Raw genomic sequence first — 23,880 nt, 5'->3', positions numbered from 1 at the left:
TGCGAGCATCATTTGGCAAACTAGGTCAAGTAGTATTAAGTTCCATCATGAGTGTATCTTTAATCAATTGTGCTGTGACCGGAGGGGCCTGTTTGCTACTACAGTTGTGTGCCCAAATGTCATTGTCATGGTCATTGCTGCTACAACTGAGGACCTCCCCAGACCCTGCCACTGCCAACGAGGGATGAGCCGGGCATGCTTTGCTGCAACTCCAATAGGACAGCGAGGTGGAGGACTCTGCCATATGACTGCGAAGAGCATGAAAAGGCTGTCACATCACTCAGCATTGTTCAGCCCAGGCAGGTAACACAAGCCTGTGCCTGAAAGACTTAAATACTGTATCTTGCACTAGAGCTGTGTACTTGAACCCGGCCAGTTTTCTGCCAGAACTTTCAGCCTAATGCGAGAAGTAGTGGGCCTACCAGTCCCCCAAGTTGTGCCATTGATTAAACAGTCATAACAGCTTACTCCAACCTGGGCCAATGCTTGCCTGGGATTAACCATAGGTAAATGTTACGCATAGACTGGTGGGGGTTCCAACCATAGGGGAATTATTTGCTGTAGGGCAGGGATCACAACCTTTGATCGGAACCTCGGGTGGGTGTGAGCATTGTGCGTGCATTTCTTACAGCCTATGGCGATTTGAAGAACCCTGTAAGTGAGCCCCATTAAAGGCCTTTCTTGACAAGACTGCCCTGGACAGCATCCTATTGTGTCTGTTGGTTAATTGTTGACTTCTGAGCTCTTGCCCCTCACACTACTTCTCTGAGGACTCTTTGACCCATTGACTGAGGGTCAAGTGCATAAAGGGTGTACCTGGCCCAGTTTGCAGAGCCAGAGTATGATGGGACATTAGGATCAAGAAACCTTGACCCCCACGGTTTTGGCCCAGTAACCCCCATATGCCCTGCGGCCCCCAGTGCTCTGGATATAGATGATTTGTTGTTGATTTGGGATGAGAGGCTGGAACCACTGAGGGCATATGTAAGAGGCCTTAATGAAAAAACTCGTGCTACAGAAAGAGAAATTTCCTGCATCTGCAGAATAGGGTGTTCGATATTAAATTGAAAACATGCATCTTCAAGAAGGACACTAAGTTGGAAAGTGCAAATCTGCTACTGGCTCTTTACAATGGAGATGTGGAAGGGGCGTTTGTACAGACAGCACAGGCAGGTACTTGGGAGCAAGTACTTGCTACTGAGAGTGAGGAAGAGCCTGCGCCAGCAGTGCCTCAGCAGCAGAGGTGCTGCTGAGAATGAGGATAGGCCACCCTCAGCAGTGCCTCAGCGGCAGAGGTGCTGCTGAGAATGAGGATAAACCACCCTCAGCAGTGCCTCAGCGGCAGAGGTGCTGCGAGAGGGAAGATAAGCCAGTCTGGACCAGTCTAAGCAGTGCCTCAGCAGCAGAGGTGCTGCTAAGAATGAGGATAAGCCAGCCTCAGCTGTGCCTCGGCGGCAGAGGTGCTGCTGAGTATGAAGATAGGCCACCCTCAGCAGTGCCTCAGCAGCAGAGGTGCTGCTGAGAGCGAAGATAAGCCAGTCTCAGCAGTGCCCCGGAGGCAGAGGTGCTGCTGAGAATGAGGATAAGCCAGCCTCAGCAGTGCCTCAGCGGCAGAGATGCTGCTATGAGTGAGAAGCACCAGCCTCAGCAGTGCCTCAGTGGCAGAGGTGCTGCTGAGTATGAAGACAGGCCACCCTCAGCAGTGCCTCAGCGGCAGAGGTGCTGCTGAGAGCGAAGATAAGCCAGTCTCAGCAGTGCCTCAGCGGCAGAGGTGCTGCTAAGAATGAGGAGAAGCCAGCCTCAGCAGTGCCTCAGTGGCAGAGGTGCTGCTGAGTATGAAGATAGGCCACCCTCAGTAGTGCCTCAGCAGCAGAGGTGCTGCTGAGAGCGTAGATAAGCCAGTCTCAGCAGTGCCTCGGAGGCGGAGGTGCTGCTGAGAATGAGGATAAGCCAGCCTCAGCAGTGCCTCAGCAGCAGAGATGCTGCTATGAGTGAGAAGCACCAGCCTCAGCAGTGCCTCTATAGAGTAGATGCACTGTGTGCACAAACCAGAAGCCAAGGTGAAGAGGGAGGTGGCTCTGAGGTGGTGTTCCATCGAGGGCCAGTTTGGACAGAGGGACGGAGAGGCAGTGACCAGAAACTGGCATTCCTACATCTCTTTTCATGTATCTTTTGTTGTGAGTCATTCGACTCATAGCGTCACACGCCGTTGAGTAACGGCGAGAAATAGTGATGGTTGTTGGTTCATGGTTCATGCAATTAAACAGAAAGGATTTTTGACAACCCAAACTGTGTAGACATTTGATTTATCACATGCATGATCTACCCTAAACTCCACGTACATTATTAGTGGGTATTGGTGATATCTGTTCTGCGTACCCTTTCGTCTGAGTCCTTGTTACATTTTGTCCCAGGGGTGGTGGACAGCACGTCCATGTTCATACTATGGAGGACCTGATGCAGGCAGTCCCAGCTGAGTGAGTGAAAGGCCCTCTTGAAGTTCAGAAGTATGAACACGCTCAGTCCACTTAGCACATGAGCCAGATCCTGTCTGCTTGTGAGCCATTTTGTGTGTCTATATTTGTTTGTATGTATGCGACATGTCTATAGCGCAAACCTAGTCAAAAGGTAGCAAGCACTGTGTGGGGACAAAGGCAAAGATACAGTCAACGTCTGATTTGAGGAGAGTTTGGTTTCTAAGAACAAAAGTAGTGCATCTTTAGCTTGTTCCCAAACTGGGGCAAGGTGGTTCTGATACATAAAGGGGTGTACTTCCAGATCCTGAATACACAAATGGAGAAAGCCTGTTGTCGCTCCCTTCCTATCTTCTTCTGTGGATTTCTGTAGAGTGGATTGATCCATGGATGTATGACATAAGCACTGCCGCCTACAATAAGGGCAGGAGTGTTTGAAAAGGGGAAGGTTTTGGAATTACTGAAATATTGGGTGTACAATGGATGTCACTTGCCTAACAAGCACCAGTCTCCAAGCTTCACTCACAAGGTCGTAAAGGCCACAGTTCTGAAATATGTAAGAATCCTGTGTGCTCCCTGGGTAGTGCCACTTTGCCATGTGTGAGTATTCTGCATTACACACCGTTTGCATGGTGAATGAGTGCTGGCTCCTCCTGTTCCTGTGTGGGCACTCACTCATTGAGGGTGGGCAGATCTAGATGTGAGTGGCATTGGGCAAGAATGTTGAATTGCACCTTGGTGTCTTGCTGTTCACCTGGGGTATTTAGAAATTCTATGTGGTTGTAGACTTTAGACAACATTTCTAAATACCCTAGATAGGGCACTCTGGCAGATGTGCCACCTGGAACAGCCATTATGCCCTCGTAGCTTCCTGACACTAGCAGATGTTGTGAACACAGAAAAGAGTTCTAAGTAATGCCTCAATAAGAGATGTCTGACTATCAGATTTACAAAGACTTTGCATTACATTGAATTGGGTCTGCATTACTTTTTTAAGGCAAACTCAAGGCGATGTGCTGTGTTGGTATTTACATTCCAAAGCAAATCAAGATTTGCTTTGGATTGTAAACCAAATTAATGCAAAGTAGTGCAATGCACTGTCTTGCATTACTTTGCATCAAGGGGATATTCCATGGGTAGTGCATGGGCATTCCCATGCAACCTCCAATGGCATTTGATGCAAACCCAATCTTCAACGAACTGTAGACAGGGATTTGCGCCAAAATCCTGCGCCTCCTTGAGAGAGACGTAACGAGGAGAAATATTTATTTAGCCTCAAATTTTCCTCTTTGCATGTGTGCTTCATGTTACATCACAGCAAAGTTTTTGCACAAGAAATGACCCCTTCTTCCACAAAAATTATGCTGACCACAATTTCGACATGCTTGCACTAGGGTGAAAAGGTGTCTGTGTTGGCGCATGGCAGCCAAAAGTGTGCCAGCATAGGGATTGAGTAGAAGAGCACCACATCTTAGTGACAGTCTTGTTCATGCGATGTAGTGTGCAACATTACTTGCTGTGCGGGGTTGCGTGACTTCTTTGTTAATCCGGTCCAGAATATTTATTGAGACTCACAGGGTAAGATAAACATCCTGGGAGGGGCGCTGGCTCTAGTCACACTCTGTGGATGTAAACATAAGGTAACATTGCAGTTTTCAAACACATACCTTATTTATGTGAGGTCGTGGTAAAGCGGAGACCACCCGCGCTAGATCTATACTCACTTCGTCAAACCATGCCGCCCGCTCTTCAGCCTATGTAAAACGCCCTGCACGGAGACCCGAGGATCTCCGTGTATGCATTGCCGCGGTATTTAACCCGGATTAGCTATGTTGTACTTCCTGGTACGTCACGCGTGACGCGGTCACGTGATCGCTTACTGACATCAATTGGGTTGTGAATGGGGGCCGAACAGTTTCGTATCAATGTGAATGGGACACGAACAGAAAGCCACAAAGATGCTTACTGTGTAAACTGCTACAAAAAGATTATTTATGTCACAGCTTTTAACTGAGCAAGCGCATAGTAACGTACCTAATTTTCACTGAATCGGTGTATAATTGCATTAGTAATCATACAACGGTAAATAAATCTCTTCCCTTATATGTGGTTAATTGGGGCTACACTATAATGATCCTCTATGCGTGTTGTATATCCAAGTTATGTTAAGGCACATTTTTATGTGATTAGAAGGAGCTCCACAACAATAACCCTCTATATATGTTGCTCATCCAAGCTCTGTTAAAGCACTATTAGAGGGAAACTCCATAAAGGCAGTAAAGGTTAAGGTCGGGGTAAACAAATGTTCTGTCTCATCTAGGTATTAGGACCTATTGGAAGTTATCTTTGTTGCACAGAATTCCACGTAATGTTATCGTTTAGCCCATTCTTGTGTGTGGACAATCTATATACCCAACGTTGTTCTTTTTCAAAAAAGCATTGTTGGATCTGTTCTCCGGTTTTGATTTGTTCTATTATTATCCATTTCATGTAATTTGTAGTGTGGTTGACCTGGAGGGACCGTATTCAGGGAGTATGGTTGTCACTTCTTTGCCCCTGATGGTGCTGCGATGCTCACATATCCTTTGTTTGATTTTTCTTCCAGTCATGCCTACGTATTGTAGTCCACATGGGCATGTTATGAGGTAAACAACGTTCACACTGTTCCAGTTCATGTGTGCCTGTTGCGTCACAACCTTTGCAGGTTCCAGGATTAGGGTTTTGGTTGCAATTGTAAGGTGGCACACGCTGCAGTTACCACAGGGAAAGTGGCCCTTGATGTTAGGTAAGCCCCATGCATTCAATACAGTCGGTGAGTTATCTTGTTGTCTTTTTCTCAATGATGAAGCATGTCACCAACTAGGTTGGTGAGTGAGGGGTCTTCCTAAAAAGGAAAACCTTTTCCTTTGTTATCCTCTTTGTATCTTGCCGATATCTTTTATCTTATGGGTATACTCCTTCATTTGTTTATGACATATACAGAACTATGCACAGGAAAACGGGACCTCAGTGAATAGGGGTTGTACCAACCTACCACATTAGTACCCAAAATCCCAAACCGACTAGCAATAGTGTCTCATTCATTCTACGACTACAGCAAAGCTACAAATGATTAGACAACCCAGAAAATGTCACTTTCTCTTGGGAATCGCGGGAGCCAGACATCTCTTTCGCTCACTCACTCATACTTGTCCACAATGCGAGTAATCAGAGACGCGGTATAGTTTAAAATGTTTATTTTAACTAACGCTCTCTATGGTACAGTACATGTGCTGTTACTAGCAGCAAATTGCATAAACACAATATAGTCAGCATTGTCACAATTCCATAGAATACAAACGGGGATATCATTTTAAAAGGACAGTGGAAAAGGACTACGAGACCTAACCACCCTCCCTGTTGTAAGAAATAGTTTATTATAAAAAAGTAGACCACTGGGCTTTGTCAGCAGATTCCATACCTCGAGGCCTAGATGAAAGGTTCATATCACAGTACAAGCACAGCTCTTCTCTCTGGAAATGTATCTCTCCAAGTGTGTAAAAATATTTTTAGCTTGATATATTAAAGCACACGATTTTCAGTAGTGCAGCTGTGTGTAGCATGTTATGTCTAGGTGCGAGGGACTGACCAGAACAGAATAACAAGGGGCATTGTTGATCAACCCTGTACATCGTGTGCAGACTAAACCTCAGAGCACAGCAGAGAACACGAAAAGCAGACAGTTCTCATGTGAAAGGGGCACAAACAGAGTCTTACGAAAATGTATGCCTGCAGTGTAGTGCGCAAAAGCAGCCTCATGGCAGCGAAGCTTATGCTAACTTAGCAAATGTTGACAATGGACCCATAAGCTATACTACAAATCCACCCCAATCCACTTCACCCCACTCCATTTCAGCCCACTCCAGGCCACCCCACTCCAGTCCAATCCACCTCACTCCAATCCACCCCACTCCAGTACACCCCACTCCAGTACACCCCCCCAATCCAGTCTGCCCACCCCATTACAATCCACCACACTCCAATCTAATTCACCCCACTCCACTGCAGTCCAATCCAACCCACTCCACAGCAGTCCAATCCACCCCACTCCACAGCAGTCCAATCCACCCCACTCTATTTCAATCCATACCACTCACAGCACAGTTCGCCCCTTTTCATTATGGTCAATGCATTGCAAAATTAGCGCTTACTTCAATATTAACAGTCGTTTTTTTCCCAAAGTTGGTGTAGATAGTGCTGTACATCTCTAGACACAAGTGTTTCTGGAATGTATCCTTAATCAGTGGAGAACAGAAACCGATTTCATCAGGGGTTGCTGGAAACGTTACCAAAGTCTTCACAGGTCTCAGTACCACTCACAGGCACACAAGTGCATCTCAAAAGCTCGTCAGCTTGCTGGCTCAAGGAGCCTTTTAAATAGAAGCGGGGTTGGGAGCCTCTGGCCCACTGCAATGAAGCAGCACCCCTACAGGTGCCTTTGGACCTCTCCAGTGAAGGAGAATCCCTAGGGGTGCCTCTGGACCACTCCAGTGAAGCAGCATCCCTTTGGGTGCCTCTGGACCACTCCAGTGAAGCAGCATCCCTTTGGGTGCCCCTGGACCACTCCAGTGAAGCAGCATCCCTGGAGGTGCTTCTGGACCCCTCAAGTAAAGAAGCATCCCTTTAGGTGCCTTTGGTCCACTACAGTGAAGCACCATTCCTTTGGATGCCTCTGGACCACTTCAGTGAAGCAGCATCCCTTCGGGTGCCTCTGGACCACAGTGTGAAAGCAGCATCCCTTCAGGTGCCTATGGAGCACTATAGGGAATCACCATCCCTTCGGGTGCCTCTGGATCACTGTAGTGAGGCAGCATCCTGTCGGATGAGCCTGAATCACTCCAGTGAAACAGCATTCCTTTGGGTGTCTCCGGACCACTCCAGTGAAGCTGCATCCCTTCAGGTGCCTCTGGACCACTCCAGTAAAGCTGCATCCCTTCAGGTGTCTCTGGACTACTCCAGTAAAGCAGCATCCCTTCAGGTGCCTCTGGACCTCTCTGGTGAAGCAGAATCCCTTCAGGTGCCTCTGGACCATTCCACTGAAGTAGCATCCCTTCAGGTACCTCTTGACCTCTCCAGTGAATCAGCATCTCTTCGGGTGCCTCTCTACCACTCAGGTGAAGAAGTATCCCTTTGGGTGCCTCTGGACCGCTCCAGTTAACCTCTTCCATGCTCATGACGTCTCCCGGCCGTCATGAGTCACGATGGGCGTGGGCGGTCGACGGCCGGGAGACGTCATGACCACGCCCAGGAATGGAATGTCCAGCACTGCGGCAGCGCTGCGGCGGAATTTGCGCCGCAGCGAAGAGGTTAAGTAGTATCCCTTCTGGTGCCTCTGGACCTCTCTGGTGACGCAGCATCCCTTCAGGTGCCTCTGGACCACTCCAGTAAAGCAGCATCCCTTCAGGTGCCTCTGGACCTCTCTAGTGAAGCAGCATCCCTTGGGGTGTTTTTAGACCACTGCGGTGAAGCAGCATCCCTTCGTGTGCCTCTGGACCACTCCAGTGAAGCAGCATCCCTTTGGGTGTCTCTGGACCACTGCGGTGAAGCAGCATCCGTTCGGGTGCCTCTGGACCACTGCAGTGAAGCAGCATCCCTTTGGGTGTCTCTGGACCACTCCAGTGAAGCAACATCACTGTAGGTGCCTCTGGACCACTCCAGTGAAGCAACATCCCTTCAGGTGCCTCTGGACCAATCCAGTATAGCAGCATGCCTTCAGGTGCCTCCGGACCTTTCCAGTGAAGCAGCATCCCTTTGGGTGATTCTGGACCACTGCGGTGAAGCAGCATCCCTTCGGGTGCCTCTCGACCACTGCAGTGAAGCAGCATCCCTTTGGGTGTCTCTGGACCACTCCAGTGAAGCAGCATTCTTTCGGGTGACTCTAGGCGACTCCAGTGAAGGAGCATCTGAGGTGCCTAAGAGTGACTTTAAACAAGGATTGAGACTCAGTGCTTAGAAGTCAATAACTGACCCCGAGCACTTACGCACCAGTGGGTGCCACAAAGCGTGGCGCCTGCTCAAGAGACTCTGTCACCTACTGTTGGGTTACTGTAAAAGACCCTAGCGCCGCCGTGGAACTAGGGTTCACGTGCTAAAAATCTGTGCCGCAGGTACCAATACAGAGAGGCTGCAAGATTTATGAATTCTATAGGTATCCTCCCCTCTTAACAAGCTTATATATGCAGGGCAGGGACACTGTTATTCAGAATACACATGTTCACAGGTTCCCCAAGGCAATGCTTTAATTATTATCATCCCCGCCCCCAAAATGACCCGCACAGCAGTCACCTTATCTCTGTAGCTGCTCACTCATTCTGTAGATAGCCCCTATATGTGTGACAACAAAAACGACAGTACACTGCTTCCTGCTGCATATGGTGTTGCTTTCTGACAACTCCTTTATGGGAGTGCTTAATTTGTGCCAGTATTTGCAAGTGCTTGGCACCAGCACTTATTTATAAACTCCAGCACTTGTTTATGACAGTACACTGCATGGTGGCACTCTCTGACTATTGTATGAGCACAGCATGCATGTTTAGCTTTACTTGGCCAGATGTACGATCCTATTTTGCATGCGCAATAGGGTTTGTGACCCGTTTGCGCATGCAAATGTCACAGGGCCATGTACAATTCCTAAATAGCAAGTTGCAATTTATTTTGAACTCGCTATTTAGGAACTGCAAGTCGCTATTAGGAAGGGGCGTTCTCTTTCTAATAGCAACCCCCAAGCCATGTATGAATGTTTTGCAACCGCAATTGCAGTCACAAAACGCTCGCAATTACCACCCTCTTCAAGAGGGTGGTAATGCCCTCGCAAAAGGGAAGGGGACCCATTCCCCTTTGCAAATGCAGGGATAAATATTTTTAGGGGCAGGCAATGGTCTTCACTTCCTGCCCTTAAAAAATGAAATGAAAACGTTTAATTTTTTTATTTTAAATGCATCCCGTTTTCCTTTAAGGAAAATGGGTTGCATTTAAAAAAAACTGCTTTATTGAAAAGCAGTCCCAGACATGGTGGTCTGCTGAGCCCAGAAGGCCCCCATCCCTGGGAGGGCCAGCCATTCCCAATGGGGTCGCAAATTGTGAGTGGCTCATTGATATTCGTGAGCCTTGCATTTTGCAACCCCATTGGGCATCGCAATCAATGTCCGACACTGTAGTACATTGTAAATTGCGCCTCCCAATTTGCGACTCGCAATCGGGTGCGCAAATTGCAAGGCACAATTTACAAGAGTCATACATCTGGCCCACTTTGTATTAAAAAAATGCTAAAAACTTGCATTTCCAAACCATCCCTAAATATTTGGGTGACCTGCAATGGTGCAAAATGTCACCCTTGTTTAAATGTGACAGTAGGTAATGCTGACACTGGCATTCTGCAGTTGTGCCGGCTGCAGTTGAATACCCTGAGCCCTGGCTCTGCTTCATGATGTAATGAAAAGTAGGACTGCTGGGGATCCGCATCTCTTCCTTCTCAGCACATTAATTGCTATGTGATGGGAAGCAGAGCAAGAAAAGATGACAAGCACTGCAGTGCTACCCTCCAGTGTATTTCGGGGTGGGGGTCGTACTTTGAATTTTATTTCCTTGACCCACAGTGGAAAGGGGAGCGGACGTTAAGCGAGCAGGAAAATCCTTGTTTTTAGGTCTCGCTAGAGCCAGCGCATGCGCTGCACTGGCGAGAAATTTAGTAGCTGGTTTAAAAGTGCTACCCAGGCCGGCCACCAGCTTGCTATTACGCGCACAAGCGCGCGCCACGTGCAATGCGGCCATGTGACTTTACCGCGTGAATCCGATGGCGATCACTTTCACGGCGTGCTCGTGCACACGCACACAACTCCTGGGCTTTTTTTCACGCACTTGAGGTGCCCACTTCTTTTAAATCACTTTCGCGGCTCGCGCGCACACAACTCCCGGGCTTCTTTTCTTCCGGCACGGGGTCAGTTTTGCAGCCGGCCGCTCACTTTCATTTTTTTTCCAGCGCGGGATTAGCAGGATTCGAATAGATGTGTCGGCCTCATTTGCATGATTTATAATCTAATTAACTGTGTCCTTATTCATTAGAAGCGAGCAGTTTGCTTTACACAACGTTCCTTCTAACCAGACACATTGCCTCTTATCGTTTTCTGCTGACGGCACATGTACGTTATGAAATGGTCCCCGATTCTCTGCAGCACGAGGGTCTGTAGCGCAGTCCCTCTTACACTGCAACTCCCTCCACTTACAACAGTGAATATGGAAGGAGGGGCAGCCACACAATGCCCGTGGACATGAAATGCTTCCAACTTCAATGAAGAGAGAGATTTGTTAGTGACAGAAAATGCCGAAGCCTTTGCTATGTGAGCACATGAATTTTTTTCAAGCTTCCATGGCAACTGGTTCTTCGGTATGACCAACAGTGCGCCTAATGTTAATGTTTTCTTCCCCTCCACAATACATTAAGCCTCCATTTACTGCAGCTTGAAGTCATTGAGGCAAAACCTAAAAAGTGTGTTGAGAAGTGGAGTCGTTTGTTCACCATACAAAACACCACTAAAGAGAGCGAAGGGGGGTGTGAGGGGCGGGGGAAATGTAAAGTAAACGACTCTGAATGAGTGATCTGAATGAGTGAGCCTGAATGACCTAGTGAAGCAATGCATCAAGTACAGTGGACAGGCACATTGAAAACAGCAGTTAGTTGAAATTGAGAACAGAAAACGTTTTCAAGATAATTAGTAAGAAAAAAACCAAACACTGATGAATTCAATTGTTTTGGCTTTTGTACAGTGATAATATTTTTTTCGAAGTATCACCAGAATACACAGGAGATGTACAGTTTGAGCAGCAGTGTACGCGTCTCCGATTTTCAAGAGCAAGCATGCACAGCAGTAGTGTAATCTTCCTCACACACAAAACATGCATAGCATGGCCAGCAGCGGTGCAAGACGTCACAGGAAGTATCTGTGAACACTTCCTTACATACACGACCAGTACAGCACAGATGCCCATTCCCACAGCTACACTACAGGTAAGAACAGAAAAGGAGCTAACACACGCTTTGTAATTTACACAGTTATGTATTAGTTATTATTGTTTAGCTTCTTGACAGCTCAGCCCAAAACTGAAATGTAAACGGTAAAACGAGTTTCTAATACTTTATGTATGCTGTATCACAGACTGTACTGCTCAAGCAACGTGTGTCAGAGTGATCCAAACTTCTAGGTACAGCTTGTCAATGTGTAAAAATATCAAAAATATACAGACCCATTAATTCAGAAATTGGAAGTGAGCATTAGTCAAGTGCAAACTTTTACAGCTCAACTAACACTGACCACAATGCGAGGGTGACCATTTAACAAACATGAAACATTCATCACTGGATGGAAGGAGTCATGTAGTCTTCAAGGTCACACTGGTCTGAAACTGTCTTGAAAACAGAACCAACAAGCATTGGCATAGCCAATAGGTCTCGCCTTTGGGACATTATAAGTGTTTAGCCATGCAACAGTTAATGTTGTTGCACCAAGGATATTGTGCTGCATAACTAAACACTTATAAGGTTCCAAAGGCGAGACCTATTGGCTATGCCAATGGTTGTTAACGAGGCTTCGAGAAGGGAGGGACTGCAAAGACGACTGGCCGAGGCGCGTTTCTCCGTTTATAGCTGACGCATGAGGGCATCTGAGGTGACTGAGTTTGTGTGAGTGGGGGAAAGTCCAGGCCCTGCAAAGGCGGCAGGTGTACTAGCCTAGGTGTGCATCAAGCTCCACGTAAGGTGGAGGGTGTGCCGACAGGATGTGTGCTGTCCATCGAAGGCACCGTACCCTCCCTCGGTCAGGGGTTAGCACGACGTCGTCAATGATTCACAGCTCCTGAAGCAAGAGTCATGTGTGATATGACGTGCTCCAGAAATGAAACCAGAGCTGCAGCACTACCGCCACCACGCGGTCACCATGGAGAATGCGCTGTTGGAGCTATGCACATAGGACACAGGAGCAGAAAAAACATTTCAGAAGCAGTTTTACTTTTTTTGCAGTTTTATATAGCGCCAACTCGACCCGAAGGAATCATAGCTGATAGCACCAGTTGCACATTGGCGGCTGACGACATTTGAAAGTGGTAAGGTACAAAAGTTCAGGATGCGCAGCATGTAGCGAGTGAGCGGAGCATACTTCCACCACACACAACAATGCTTCCTTCTTCCGTCATTGGTTCCACACACAGAAGAGTGGCTCGGCATCCCTTCTACATGCGCTCAACTTCAAACGTTTGAGTCATACTGCATCCTATTTCCATTTCTATCTTAGACAGAAGTGAGTTACTGCACTCCTCATTGCACTTCGACCTCACACTACTGAATCACTCTGCATCTTTTTGATTTCCAGTTCTAGCTCACACCGAATGGTGGCGCTGCATCCATTTTGATTGCACTTTACCCTCACACAGCCGTGCAGTACTGCACCCTATTTCCAGTTCTTCCACATGAAGCAGAGAGTACAGCATATGCCGTCACTCACTTCTACCTAGCACTGTAGTAGGGGAGCACTGCATGATTAGGACTTGTCACCCGCACACAGCCAGCTGTTCACATTTCTTCGTCTCCCTCATAGCCACCCGCACCCCTCCATGCTGATAACGCGATACCTTCCAGATTGTGCCCATATCCGAATCACTTGCATTATGCTAAAACTGCAACTAAATAAATACTCATTTGTTAAAATAAAATAAACGGAAAAAATATCCCTGAGACTATCAACCAAAACACTCCAAAATGGTTTTTCCTAACCTTGGAATTTCTCCATTTAGCGTCCCTCAGCCTTACAGACAGCATTCCTCACCCAACAAGCCGTGGTGATATGACAGTCTCCTCTGCGGCTGCGCCTCTGCTACTGGCAGGCTTAGTGCTTCGACCACAAATAATGCAGACTCTAACAACCAATTGTAGGTAAAAGGCCACTTTATTTAAGACTAGGTGACAAACTTTATCCGAAACCAATCAATTTAGTAAAAACAGCCAAAACCATAAATGCCAAACCTTTTGTGTTATTTCATTTTTCTTTAAACTTGTAACTTGAGTAAACTTCCATTGCATTCTTTTCAAACCTTTTCCCTTTTCCCCTTTTCCCTTTACCATATTTGTTCTCCTTTTCCCCCCTCCCCTCCTCCCCCCTCCCCCTGTGAGGGTGATCAAAATCCGCTCTTGACTTGACCCACCCCCAACTCAGCCTCTGTAGCTTCTGTGGTATGTCACCTGTCCTAACCGTGGCAAGAACAAACAGATCACCGTCATGACAATGTAAAGTGCACCAGACCGTGCACCATTTTTTAAATTTATTTTTATATACATATATATATATATATATATATATATATATATATATATACACACACACATTACCTACTGGCGGTCGCCAGTAGGTAGTTATAGTTAGGACCACGTTTCCATAGGAAATCCGCAACATTCTATTTTGAATAACTTTGGCGCCGGTCGACGAATCCTTGCGAATTTTTCAAAATAGGTGGGGCGCTACGCTCCGCTCCTACCCTGAAAGTCTCGGGGGGATTCGTGAAGCGGGGGCTGAGATAAAAGGGGGGTCCCAAAACGCGTTTTTCCCATGCATTTTTCCATAGGACCTTTAGACACAGCTACAGCCCGAACGGCTGAACAGAATTACTTGAAATTTGGCAGAGAGGTAGTCCTCAGGTCAAGGAAGTGCCTTTTGTAGGTTTGGTGTAAATCTGTTCAGTAGATTCTGAGAAAATAGCCTTTAAATCAATATATATATCTGAGCCAACTTACGGTGCGCTTACGGTGCGCTTACCGTACGCGTACGATGGCGTGCGCGAGCGCGATTTTGATTGGCTCTTAGCTCTTAGTAAACATTCGAATCGGTCGAAACCAGGAAGCGGCGGCCGCCATTTTCTCTCTCGCACCCTGAGTTGGGCAGCAAAAACGAACCCCAAAAATGTGTAAAGAGGCAGTTTCATGAGATCCTAACCACCCAGCATTGATACAGGGGTCCCCAAACCACCCCCAAGCCCAAAAAAAAAAATTTTTTTTTTTTCGGAAAATCGCCGATTACGCTTACCGTACGCGTACGGTAAAAATGTATTAAAAAAAAAATTATCCACATTCTCCCCACCCCGTGTGCAAATGGTGCCCGAAGGGCACCATTTGTGCATGGCATATTACAGCTATGACGTGTGTGAAACCTTTGGTTTTTTCATTGAATTTCTAAGGTTTTTTAAATGCTAATTCCTAACTATAACGTGTGTGAAACCCATGGTTTTTTCAGTGAATATATATATATATATATATACATATATATATATATATATGTATTCACTGAAAAAACCATAGGTTTCACACATGTTATAGTTAGCGGAAATTTTACTGATAAAAAACCAGTGAAATTGCCCCGTTATAGTTAGTGCTGGCAACTATAACTCACGCGACCGCAATCTTCTGCTGATGCTAATACTGTATTTAGACACTTATTTGCCCATGTCTTCTTCCATACATTTTTTGCTATACATATATTACAAATATTTTTTTTTCATAAAGACACATATGTGATCAGCAGAAGATTGCGGTCGCGTGAGTTATAGTTGCCAGCACTAACTATAACGGGGCAATTTCACTGGTTTTTTATCAGTAAAATTTCGGCTAACTATAACATGTGTGAAACCTATGGTTTTTTCAGTGAATTTGCAAGGTTTTTTAAATGCTAATTCCTAACTATAACGTGTGTGAAACCTATGGTTTTTTCAGTGAATATATATATATATATATATATACATACACATACATACACACACATTTTTTTTTTTTATTTATATATATGGGGTGGGCGGGTGGGACCGTGTTTTCCCGCCGCCGCTCCTATCTTTTGAAGTAATACAGCCTCCCGCCACCCGCGCGCCTAATATCTTTCCCTGCGCACGCTAATCATCCCTTGGTCGCCTGCACCATGCGGGCGAAAACCCCGGGGGGAGACGGCTCGTGCCCGCTTCCCCCCGAGGCCCCATCGCCCACAAATAATGCAGACTCCAACAACCAATTGTAGGTAAAAGGCCACTTTATTTAAGACTAGGTGACAAACTTTATCCGAAACCAATCAATTTAGTAAAAACAGCCAAAACCATAAATGCCAAACCTTTTGTGTTATTTCATTTTTCTTTAAACTTGTAACTTGTGTAAACTTCCATTGCATTCTTGTCAAACCTTTTCCCTTTTCCCTTTACCGTATTTGTTCTCCTTGTCCCCCCTCCCCTCCTCCCCCTGTGAGGGTGATCAAAATCCGCTCTTGACTTGACCCACCCCCAACTCCGCCACTCAGGAAAACCTTGAGTTTTCCTGACCCCCCCCCCCCAGCTAAATTTGTAGCCCACAACATTTATTCTACATTACCCGCACACCACAAGTTAACATTTAATTCTTGTGCCAACAGATCTCTAATCTCCATAATGTAGTATGAAAGTCCGAAGTCAGACAGATGCACCCCATCAGCCCTGAACAAATGGGACTCTTTAATAGTGATGTTCTCGTGTGCCATTACTTTAATTCCCATTCCAGCACAGAACACTTTCATGGCACGGTTTAATTTCTTCCTAGCTTTTTCCATCGCCGTGTTGCTCCGTGCATTCTTCCATGTTTGTCTACTAACAAATTCTGTCCACACGATGCTCGTACCCAGCCAATTGCTTTTTAACACTGCCAGATCGAGCTGCATTTTCTTAATTAAAACCAAACCTGACAACGAAACCAGGTAATTCTCTCCCAAATGAAGCAATAATAGATCGGGATGACCTCTCTCTTGGCTAAGCTTAACTAACAATGGAAATAAACAATCCCAAGTCATACCCCCCTTACCACACCAAAAAACTTTGTGACTCGCACTAGGTATTCCCAGGGAGCGTCCATAATGCTGATGGCTTGCAAATATCCCTGCCCATTTGATGAACGAATGTCCTAAGAGCCAAATCTGTTGTTTATGGGCACCGATGTTCCGAATGTCACCTACGTGAGAAAGAAAGAACGTCAACATAACTAATAATACTAACAGTTAAACCACCACCTGCCTTGCCCATTATTTCTTAACGTATCTTGTACAACAATCAGATTTCCATCTGCCGATGCGTTTAATGGTATCCCATCCCAAACCTAACTTCGCAGCCTCTGACGCTGCGCCTATACGAAATGAATGTGTTCCAAAGGCTGAGGGATCTTGCCCCACCCATAACAGCGTTTTTCGCAACACACTCAACAGTTGATAACTCGTCACTTTTTTACCCGTGGCGTGAACAAAAATTGGACCTTCTTTAAAAGCACTATTCAATCTGAACGTACTCCATTCGCACACCGGGCAACATTCATCCACATTCGAACCTTTCAAATGAATCCATGTTCCCCTCCCTAACTGATCGGTCTTGGATCTATTCAACCAAATCCTAATGGTATGGCCCGATGTGGCAACATCTGAACTTGACAAACCTAAATCTTCTGTCAAACCCAGCAACTCGGATACTCTAAACGCACCGAAAAACAGCCAAATCATACATAATCTAAAAACCTGCACTTCATGACTATTGTAACAAATAACCTTTAAACTTTCAATTAACTGTCTCAACAAAACAAAAGTGATGGGTTTTCGAGTCTTTGTTTTTCTCAGCTGCTCCTTACCATGGCCTCTTAAAATTCTCTTTATCAAAACACTATCTACAGGGTCTTTTCCCCACAGTAACTGCCCGTAGAATGAAACTCCTGCCAATTTTCCCGCTATCGTGGTAGGCGATAAACCTTTGCCCACTAAAAATAGCACAAAATCTAGAACCTTGGGAGTGTCTACATTCATATGTCCCATGTCAGTGTCACGAGTTACGTAACTTGTAAACTCTTTCCAAGCCTGCTCGTAGCTCCTTTGCGTAGACTTCGCTATGGACTTCTCCACGAGTTGCACCACTCTCAGTCCCCTAAGGCCCAGATGTTGGAGGGAACAACCGTTTTGATTGCATCTGCCCCAGGAGCCAATTCCCGGAACCTGCACCACTGGAAACGAGAAAGGGCATCCGCTATGTTATTTTTAGCCCCTTGAATATGCTTAGCCTTAAATACCATATTCAACTTAAGGCTGAATAACATAAAAGTTCTGAGTAAACGGAGTACTCTCAAGTCTTTGGCTTTTTGATGATTCACCAAATTAACCACCGTCATATTATCCACATTAAATAACACTGTTCTGTTATTTAACTCTTCTCCCCAGACTGCTAATGCTACTAGCAATGGGAACATCTCCAAAAACGCTATACTTCGACCTTGCACTTTCCAGATTTGTGGCCATTGTTCCGCGCACCACCTCCCATCCCAGAAAATCCCAAAACCATTGGCCCCCGATGCATCGGAAAACACTTGCACCTGCCACAGGGTGATGTCTTCAATAAATCTCAACGGTACTCCGTTAAAATCCTCTAGAAAATGCAACCATATCTGTAAGTCCTCCTTGATGGCAGACGTCAACCTCACCCTGTGATGGGGCAACGTGGCCCCTGACATTGCGAAACCCAACTGCCTACAGAACGTTCTCCCAGCTCTTACCACTCTGCATGCAAAAGCCAGATACCCTAGTAACTTCTGAACTTGTCTCAATTGCAATTTACCTTTTCCCAAGGCGTGCTGAACACAATCCTTTATTTCATTAAGTTTATTTATGGGAAGTCTGGCCATCATAAGGTCGGTGTCAATCTCCACTCCCAAAAAAACCATGTTCGTGGCCGGGCCTTCCGTTTTATTTGGGGCCAGCGGAACTCCCATGTAAGCAGCCATCCATTGAAAATGACCCAAAATAAATGCACAATCATCAGCACCAGACTTGCCCATAAACATAAAATCATCCAAATAATGACATAAATTGCCTTTCAAACAAGTCTGCCTCACTACCCACTGGAAAAAGGAGCTGAACATTTCAAATAAAGAGCAAGAAACAGCGCATCCCATGGGCAGCACCTTATCAAAATAGTAATGTTCTTCAAAGTAGATCCCCAAAAGCTCAAAGTCGGCCGGGTGAATTGGAATCAATCTAAATGCAGACTGAATGTCGCACTTCGCTAGCAATGTACCTTTCCCCAAAGCATTTATCATCTTTAATGCTTCGTCAATCGTTGTGTACGAAACAGCTGCATCTTCCTGAGCTATGAAGTCATTCACCGACCCTCCTTCCGGCCAGGACAAATGTTGTATCATTCTAAATTCACCTGGGACTTTCTTTGGAATGACTCCCAACGGGGAAACTATCAACCGTTGTAGTGGGCATCTTTTGAAGGGACCTGCTATTCTACCCAACCTCACTTCTTCCTCGAGTTTCGCCCTTACCACTTCCGGATGCTGTTTGGCTGACTTCAAATTATCTGCCCACCGTCGTTGCCGAGGACCTTGATAACTTATCCGAAAACCATGCTTCAGCCCCCAAAACAACTTAGCCGCTGCTCTCCCATCAGGATATTTATTTAGCCAGAAAACCAGCTTCTCCCACTTAATTGGAGTATGCGCCCTTTGCATAAGGCAAGCTAGCTCCTCCCCGTCCTCCTCCTCCACCCCGCGGCCATTGCCCTTGATCCTGAAATCTCTGTCCAACACCCCCTGAGTTCCTAGCAAAACATTGTAAGAGTGCATGTTTTCCCCCACACTGTGAGCATTCGTGTTTAAATCGACAAAATTGCCTAGAGCAATATCCTCGATTATAATTCCAACACGCTCCTGACCCTGCTCCTTGATCTTTTCCCAAAGAACCCGACCCATTCTGGGCGGGACGCCCGAGAAAAGGCCGGTACATCACAGGCAAACCACTTGCAGTATGAGTCGTAGCCGGAGGATGTACTGACGACATCCACTGTAACCAGAGCTCTGCATCTACGTCCCCCCACGTTTTATCCGGACAAATAGACATCCTCGCTCTAAACTCCTCATCGTAGTTAAGCCACGCAAAACCTCCAAAATGCATATGAGCCTTACGCACCACATCCATGTACTTAAATAATGCCACTGCCCTTTCCGGATACTTTTCGCAGTAAATGCTAGCATATATAAAAAAGGCTGACGTCCAGTTCTCTATACTACGAGGCAGCCTTGGCCTCCTAGCAAGCTCTAGTTCTTCCTCCTTGGACCCTTCTTTAGCCTGCAATTCCCGATGCAGCAACCTGTATACATCGACAAATTCGTGATCCCAGATGCGCTGTTTGGTTTTTAGTGATAGATGTGACCCTAGAGGCATAGCTAGACCCATATAAGGTAACCTCTTCTGAACCCTTCCTTCCTTTTCTGCTGTCGACCTTGGAGTTACCTCGGGTCTGTCTTTAATCTGAGTCTCCCCGACTTGCCCAATTACTGGCTCAGCCTCACGTGCCCTCCTCATAGTTTGAGTACCTATGCCCAATAAATCCCTTTCTTCCTCCTCCCAAGCTGCCCACCAACGCTTACCGGTTGACAGCTGGTCCGCCCTCCTCTGGAAGTCCGTACGAGAAATCCGCTCTTGATATTCCCGACGACGTTCTGTGTTCTCTTCCTGACCAGCACTTGAATCCTGTAAAGAGCTAGCAGAAATAATTGCCCCCTTCAACCCCCCTGCTCCCCCAACATCACCTTCTTTCATGCTTACAAATTGTGGCCTAACACCCTTTTCTTTATCTTTGTGAAAACCTGTAAATCTACTCCGGTCATCTGCATAAACCCCACCGGTAGCACTACCCCCCGGGCGTTCGCCATCACCCACTCCACCATCGTAAGTAGGGGTGGGCGGAATTTGCGGAATTAACCTTCGCAAATTATCGCGAGAATGTTTAAAATTATCGCAAACAAGCAGAAATATCGCGAAGATGCGGAAGTTTTTTTCCGGCATGTTCGCGAGATTTTCTGCATGGTTGCGGGTCGCCAACTTACCCATGTGGTTGCTTGCGGGCGCGGCCATCTTGTTTTGAGTTGTTCTCGCGGTGCATGATCGCGAGAAGAAAGACGTGATCGCGCGACGCATGACGTCACTGCGGGCGCGAACTGTCGCGAGACAGCGCAAATGGCTAAAAACAATACAACATCTCATGGAGAACGCGACCGGATCAAGAAAACTTGTCGGCGAACGCAGGGATTCAGGTAAGGCGATCGCGCGCGCGCGAGAATGTATCATTTTACAGCGCGAGCAAGAAACAAATTATCGCCAAGCTGCGGAAACCGGAATTTTTGACATTTTCGCGCTCTCCGCGGAACGCAAAAATGTCAAATTATCGCAATTTCCGCGAACGGAACGAAATTTTTGCCCAGGCCTAATCGTAAGTCCTCCAATTTAAAACAGGCCCCCGCTCAAGTGGTCTGTCTGTAAAAATTTGACCCGCTCGTGGTCCGCTAGTAAAGGCACTCCAATCCGAGGCCGTTCCGGAAACAAGCTTTGTTACTCCTCCTGATTCTTTTTGCCAATGTGGCAGCTTACCGTTTTGAAATTCATGAAAGCCGCTCCTGCTCCCAAGAATCCGCTGTACGTCTTTGCCCTGGCGCTGCCCACAACTACTTGTTGACTTCCCATGCCGCTGCACAGGTTCCATCAATGAGTGCTCCTCCCATACCCAGTGACCCCCAACATCGTTCTCTGCATCCTCGCTCGGCTTGTTCCCCCCAGGCGGCTGACGCGCTTTCGGGAAAATAAACTCCTGGCTAAAGCGAGTGCCCTGCAATCCATGCTTGACCATATAATTATGAAAGTCTGGGTAATCATATTGCTCTTGTTCCTCCATGAACATGCCTTCAGTAACTTTTTGTCCGCTGTCCTTGTCTGATGCAACTACTTTTCTCACTAAATGCCTAGACTGCTCCTCTTCTTCGCCATCATGCTGTTGCTGTACCCCAAACAGGCCGAAATGCCTGTCTCGTACCTCGTGCCCCAAAATCTCCACCTCCCCCTCGTCACTGCCTGAACGCACTTCTTCATCTCCGGGGCCAACCTCCTCCTCTACCTCACTGCCACTAGAATATTCCACCAGGGGGGCTGGCTTTTGAAACATTAATGTTTTAGTCCCGCGACTTTGCCCAGCCATCACTTCTCTCTCCTGAAAAGTACTGCGACCTTTTGCCTCAGCCAATGCTTGCTTCCCAAACCCCTTTTCTTGAGTATGCAGCCATCCTGCCCTTCCTCTGCCCCTCCCCCTTACCGGCCGACTTACATAGCCTGCCTGTTTCCCCACTGGCTGGTCCTCTTCTTCAAATGCGTTAATTGTAGGCAAAACCCGGGCTCCTCGCAACAATGGCGAAGCCCCCAAATCCACTGGCCTCTCTGCTAGCGCTGCTGGAGAAAGCGAGTGCACTCTGCGCCCCCCCTTGGCTCTCAAGGTGTTTCTTGGCCTCTCCTCACTAGGCGCTCTCACCTTGAAAACTGTTGCCTTCTTCACTGCCTTCTGCGTAGGAGGGGGCGGTAAACACGCCTCCACCGCCTTCCTCACACCACCTGCTGCTTTCCGCTTCGGGGGGCGCCGTGTCACCGCTTCCACCTCCTGCCAACCTGGAACCAAAAGGTCTCCCCGTCCAGCTTCATTAATGAAGCGCAGCGCCTCACGCAGGCGCTCCTCAGGCGCCATTACAGCTGAGGCGAGAGCAAACGCCGACCGTCACCGTGTTTTCCCGCCGCCGCTCCTATCTTTTGAAGTAATACAGCCTCCCACCACCCGCGCGGCTAATATCTTCCCCTGCGCGCGCTAATCATCCCTTGGTCGCCTGCACCATGCGGGCAAAAACCCCGGGGGGAGACGGCTCGCGCCCGCTTCCCCCCCGAGGCCCCATTGAAAGAGCAGTGTTCCGAGAAGGGAGCTACGGCCCCGGCCTGCAGTCCATACAAAATGGATGGCTGCTCTCTCACATTTCAACGAATGTGCCAATTGAAGAGATCATAAAGGAATGACCTGTCCTGTTTACACGTGCACATATTGCAGTTACACAAACTAAGAAATGTCGGCGCGCATGTTTGGCTTCATGCTTGTGGTCATGGTGCTCAGGCAGTTGCACATGTAACACCTTTGAGAAACATTCATTCACTGCTTCGATAGCACACACCGGGGACTGTCCGTGTGGGTAAATTGTCTCAGTGTGACGCCGTACTGTATACTTTCTTTTAATTATCGCTTCCATTAGCTATGTCGAAAAACTGATGGAAAATCGGACATTTTGTACAAGAAAATGCTGACGTCCATCGTGTAGCTAGTTGTTCCATCAGCATGCTGCTAATGGAAAAAAATGCATAAATAAAATCTTGCGCTCTTTGGAAAAAAATGAACTCTCATCGGCTGTAGTTTCCAACCCACACCTGTTTGCTATTTTATCACAAACTCCTAAGATGTCAAGGGTCACTTGCGTCCACTCTGCCTGCTCTCACAGCGTCCACTTACACCCTCTGATGAAGAGGACTCGAAAACAAAATAAATACCCTTTTGTTTAAAATGCTTGTTTTCCAACGTGCGTCGCCATTCTTGCTGCTCAGCCACTGTTCAATTAACAAAGCTTACGTCTGACGTGGAAATGCTGCGACATTTACCATGGCAAAGTGCAGGCTGCCATTTATTTCAAAGATTTTTACTTTGCTGCATCCGAAGGGGGAGAGGAGGAGGGGCTGTTTTTGTGAAAGGTGCACCAGGGGCAGTGGCGACTGCCTCGGAACAGAGGGGGACGAGGGGGGTTGAATAGCAGCAGTGGTGTATACATAATGGCATAGGTTGAGGGTCGTAACTTACAAGTCAGGGCAACAAGAGATCTAAACCGGGGTTCCGAGCCTCAAAGGTGCATCAGCAGAACTTAGGGGCATATTTACAACGTGGCGATAAAAAATTATCCACAATAAAGGAAAGGGAGTTGGAGGATAGGAAGGTAGGTTTTTCCTCCTATTACGATATATCTGTCAAACAAAGGGAACCAAAAAGGATCCTGATAAAGCCTACCTAGAAAAATATATATAGGTGCTCTATAAATTAATGGAGTCCTACACTAGAAAAAACACTTATTTTTCTAGAGTCCCCTCACTCACCTAGGGTTGCCCCAGGGTGACATGCTTCATCATAGGGGTCCTTCCAGGCATCTACTGTCTGAGGCGTGCTACAACTTAATGAAATACGCAGGAGCACTTTTATATTTTCAACTATGTGTAGTGATGTGTTGTGCTGTGCTGTGTGGAGTGAAAAGTGAAAAATAACTCAATAAAAATTACCTGGATAGTGAGCCCTAATTTTATTCTGCTCCTATCCGGTAAATGCAATGAGAAGAGGGTCTCCCTGTTTGAATTGAGGCCCTAGAGGAGGGAGCAAGTACAAAAATCTAGTATGAACCTCTAAACCGGCCTGTATGATTCTTCAACAGATCTATATAGATTCT

The sequence above is a fragment of the Triturus cristatus genome, chromosome 4_1, assembly GCF_964204655.1.
Source record: "Triturus cristatus chromosome 4_1, aTriCri1.1, whole genome shotgun sequence".
NCBI classification, from domain to species: domain Eukaryota; kingdom Metazoa; phylum Chordata; class Amphibia; order Caudata; family Salamandridae; genus Triturus; species Triturus cristatus.
This window is presented reverse-complemented; position numbering follows the sequence as displayed.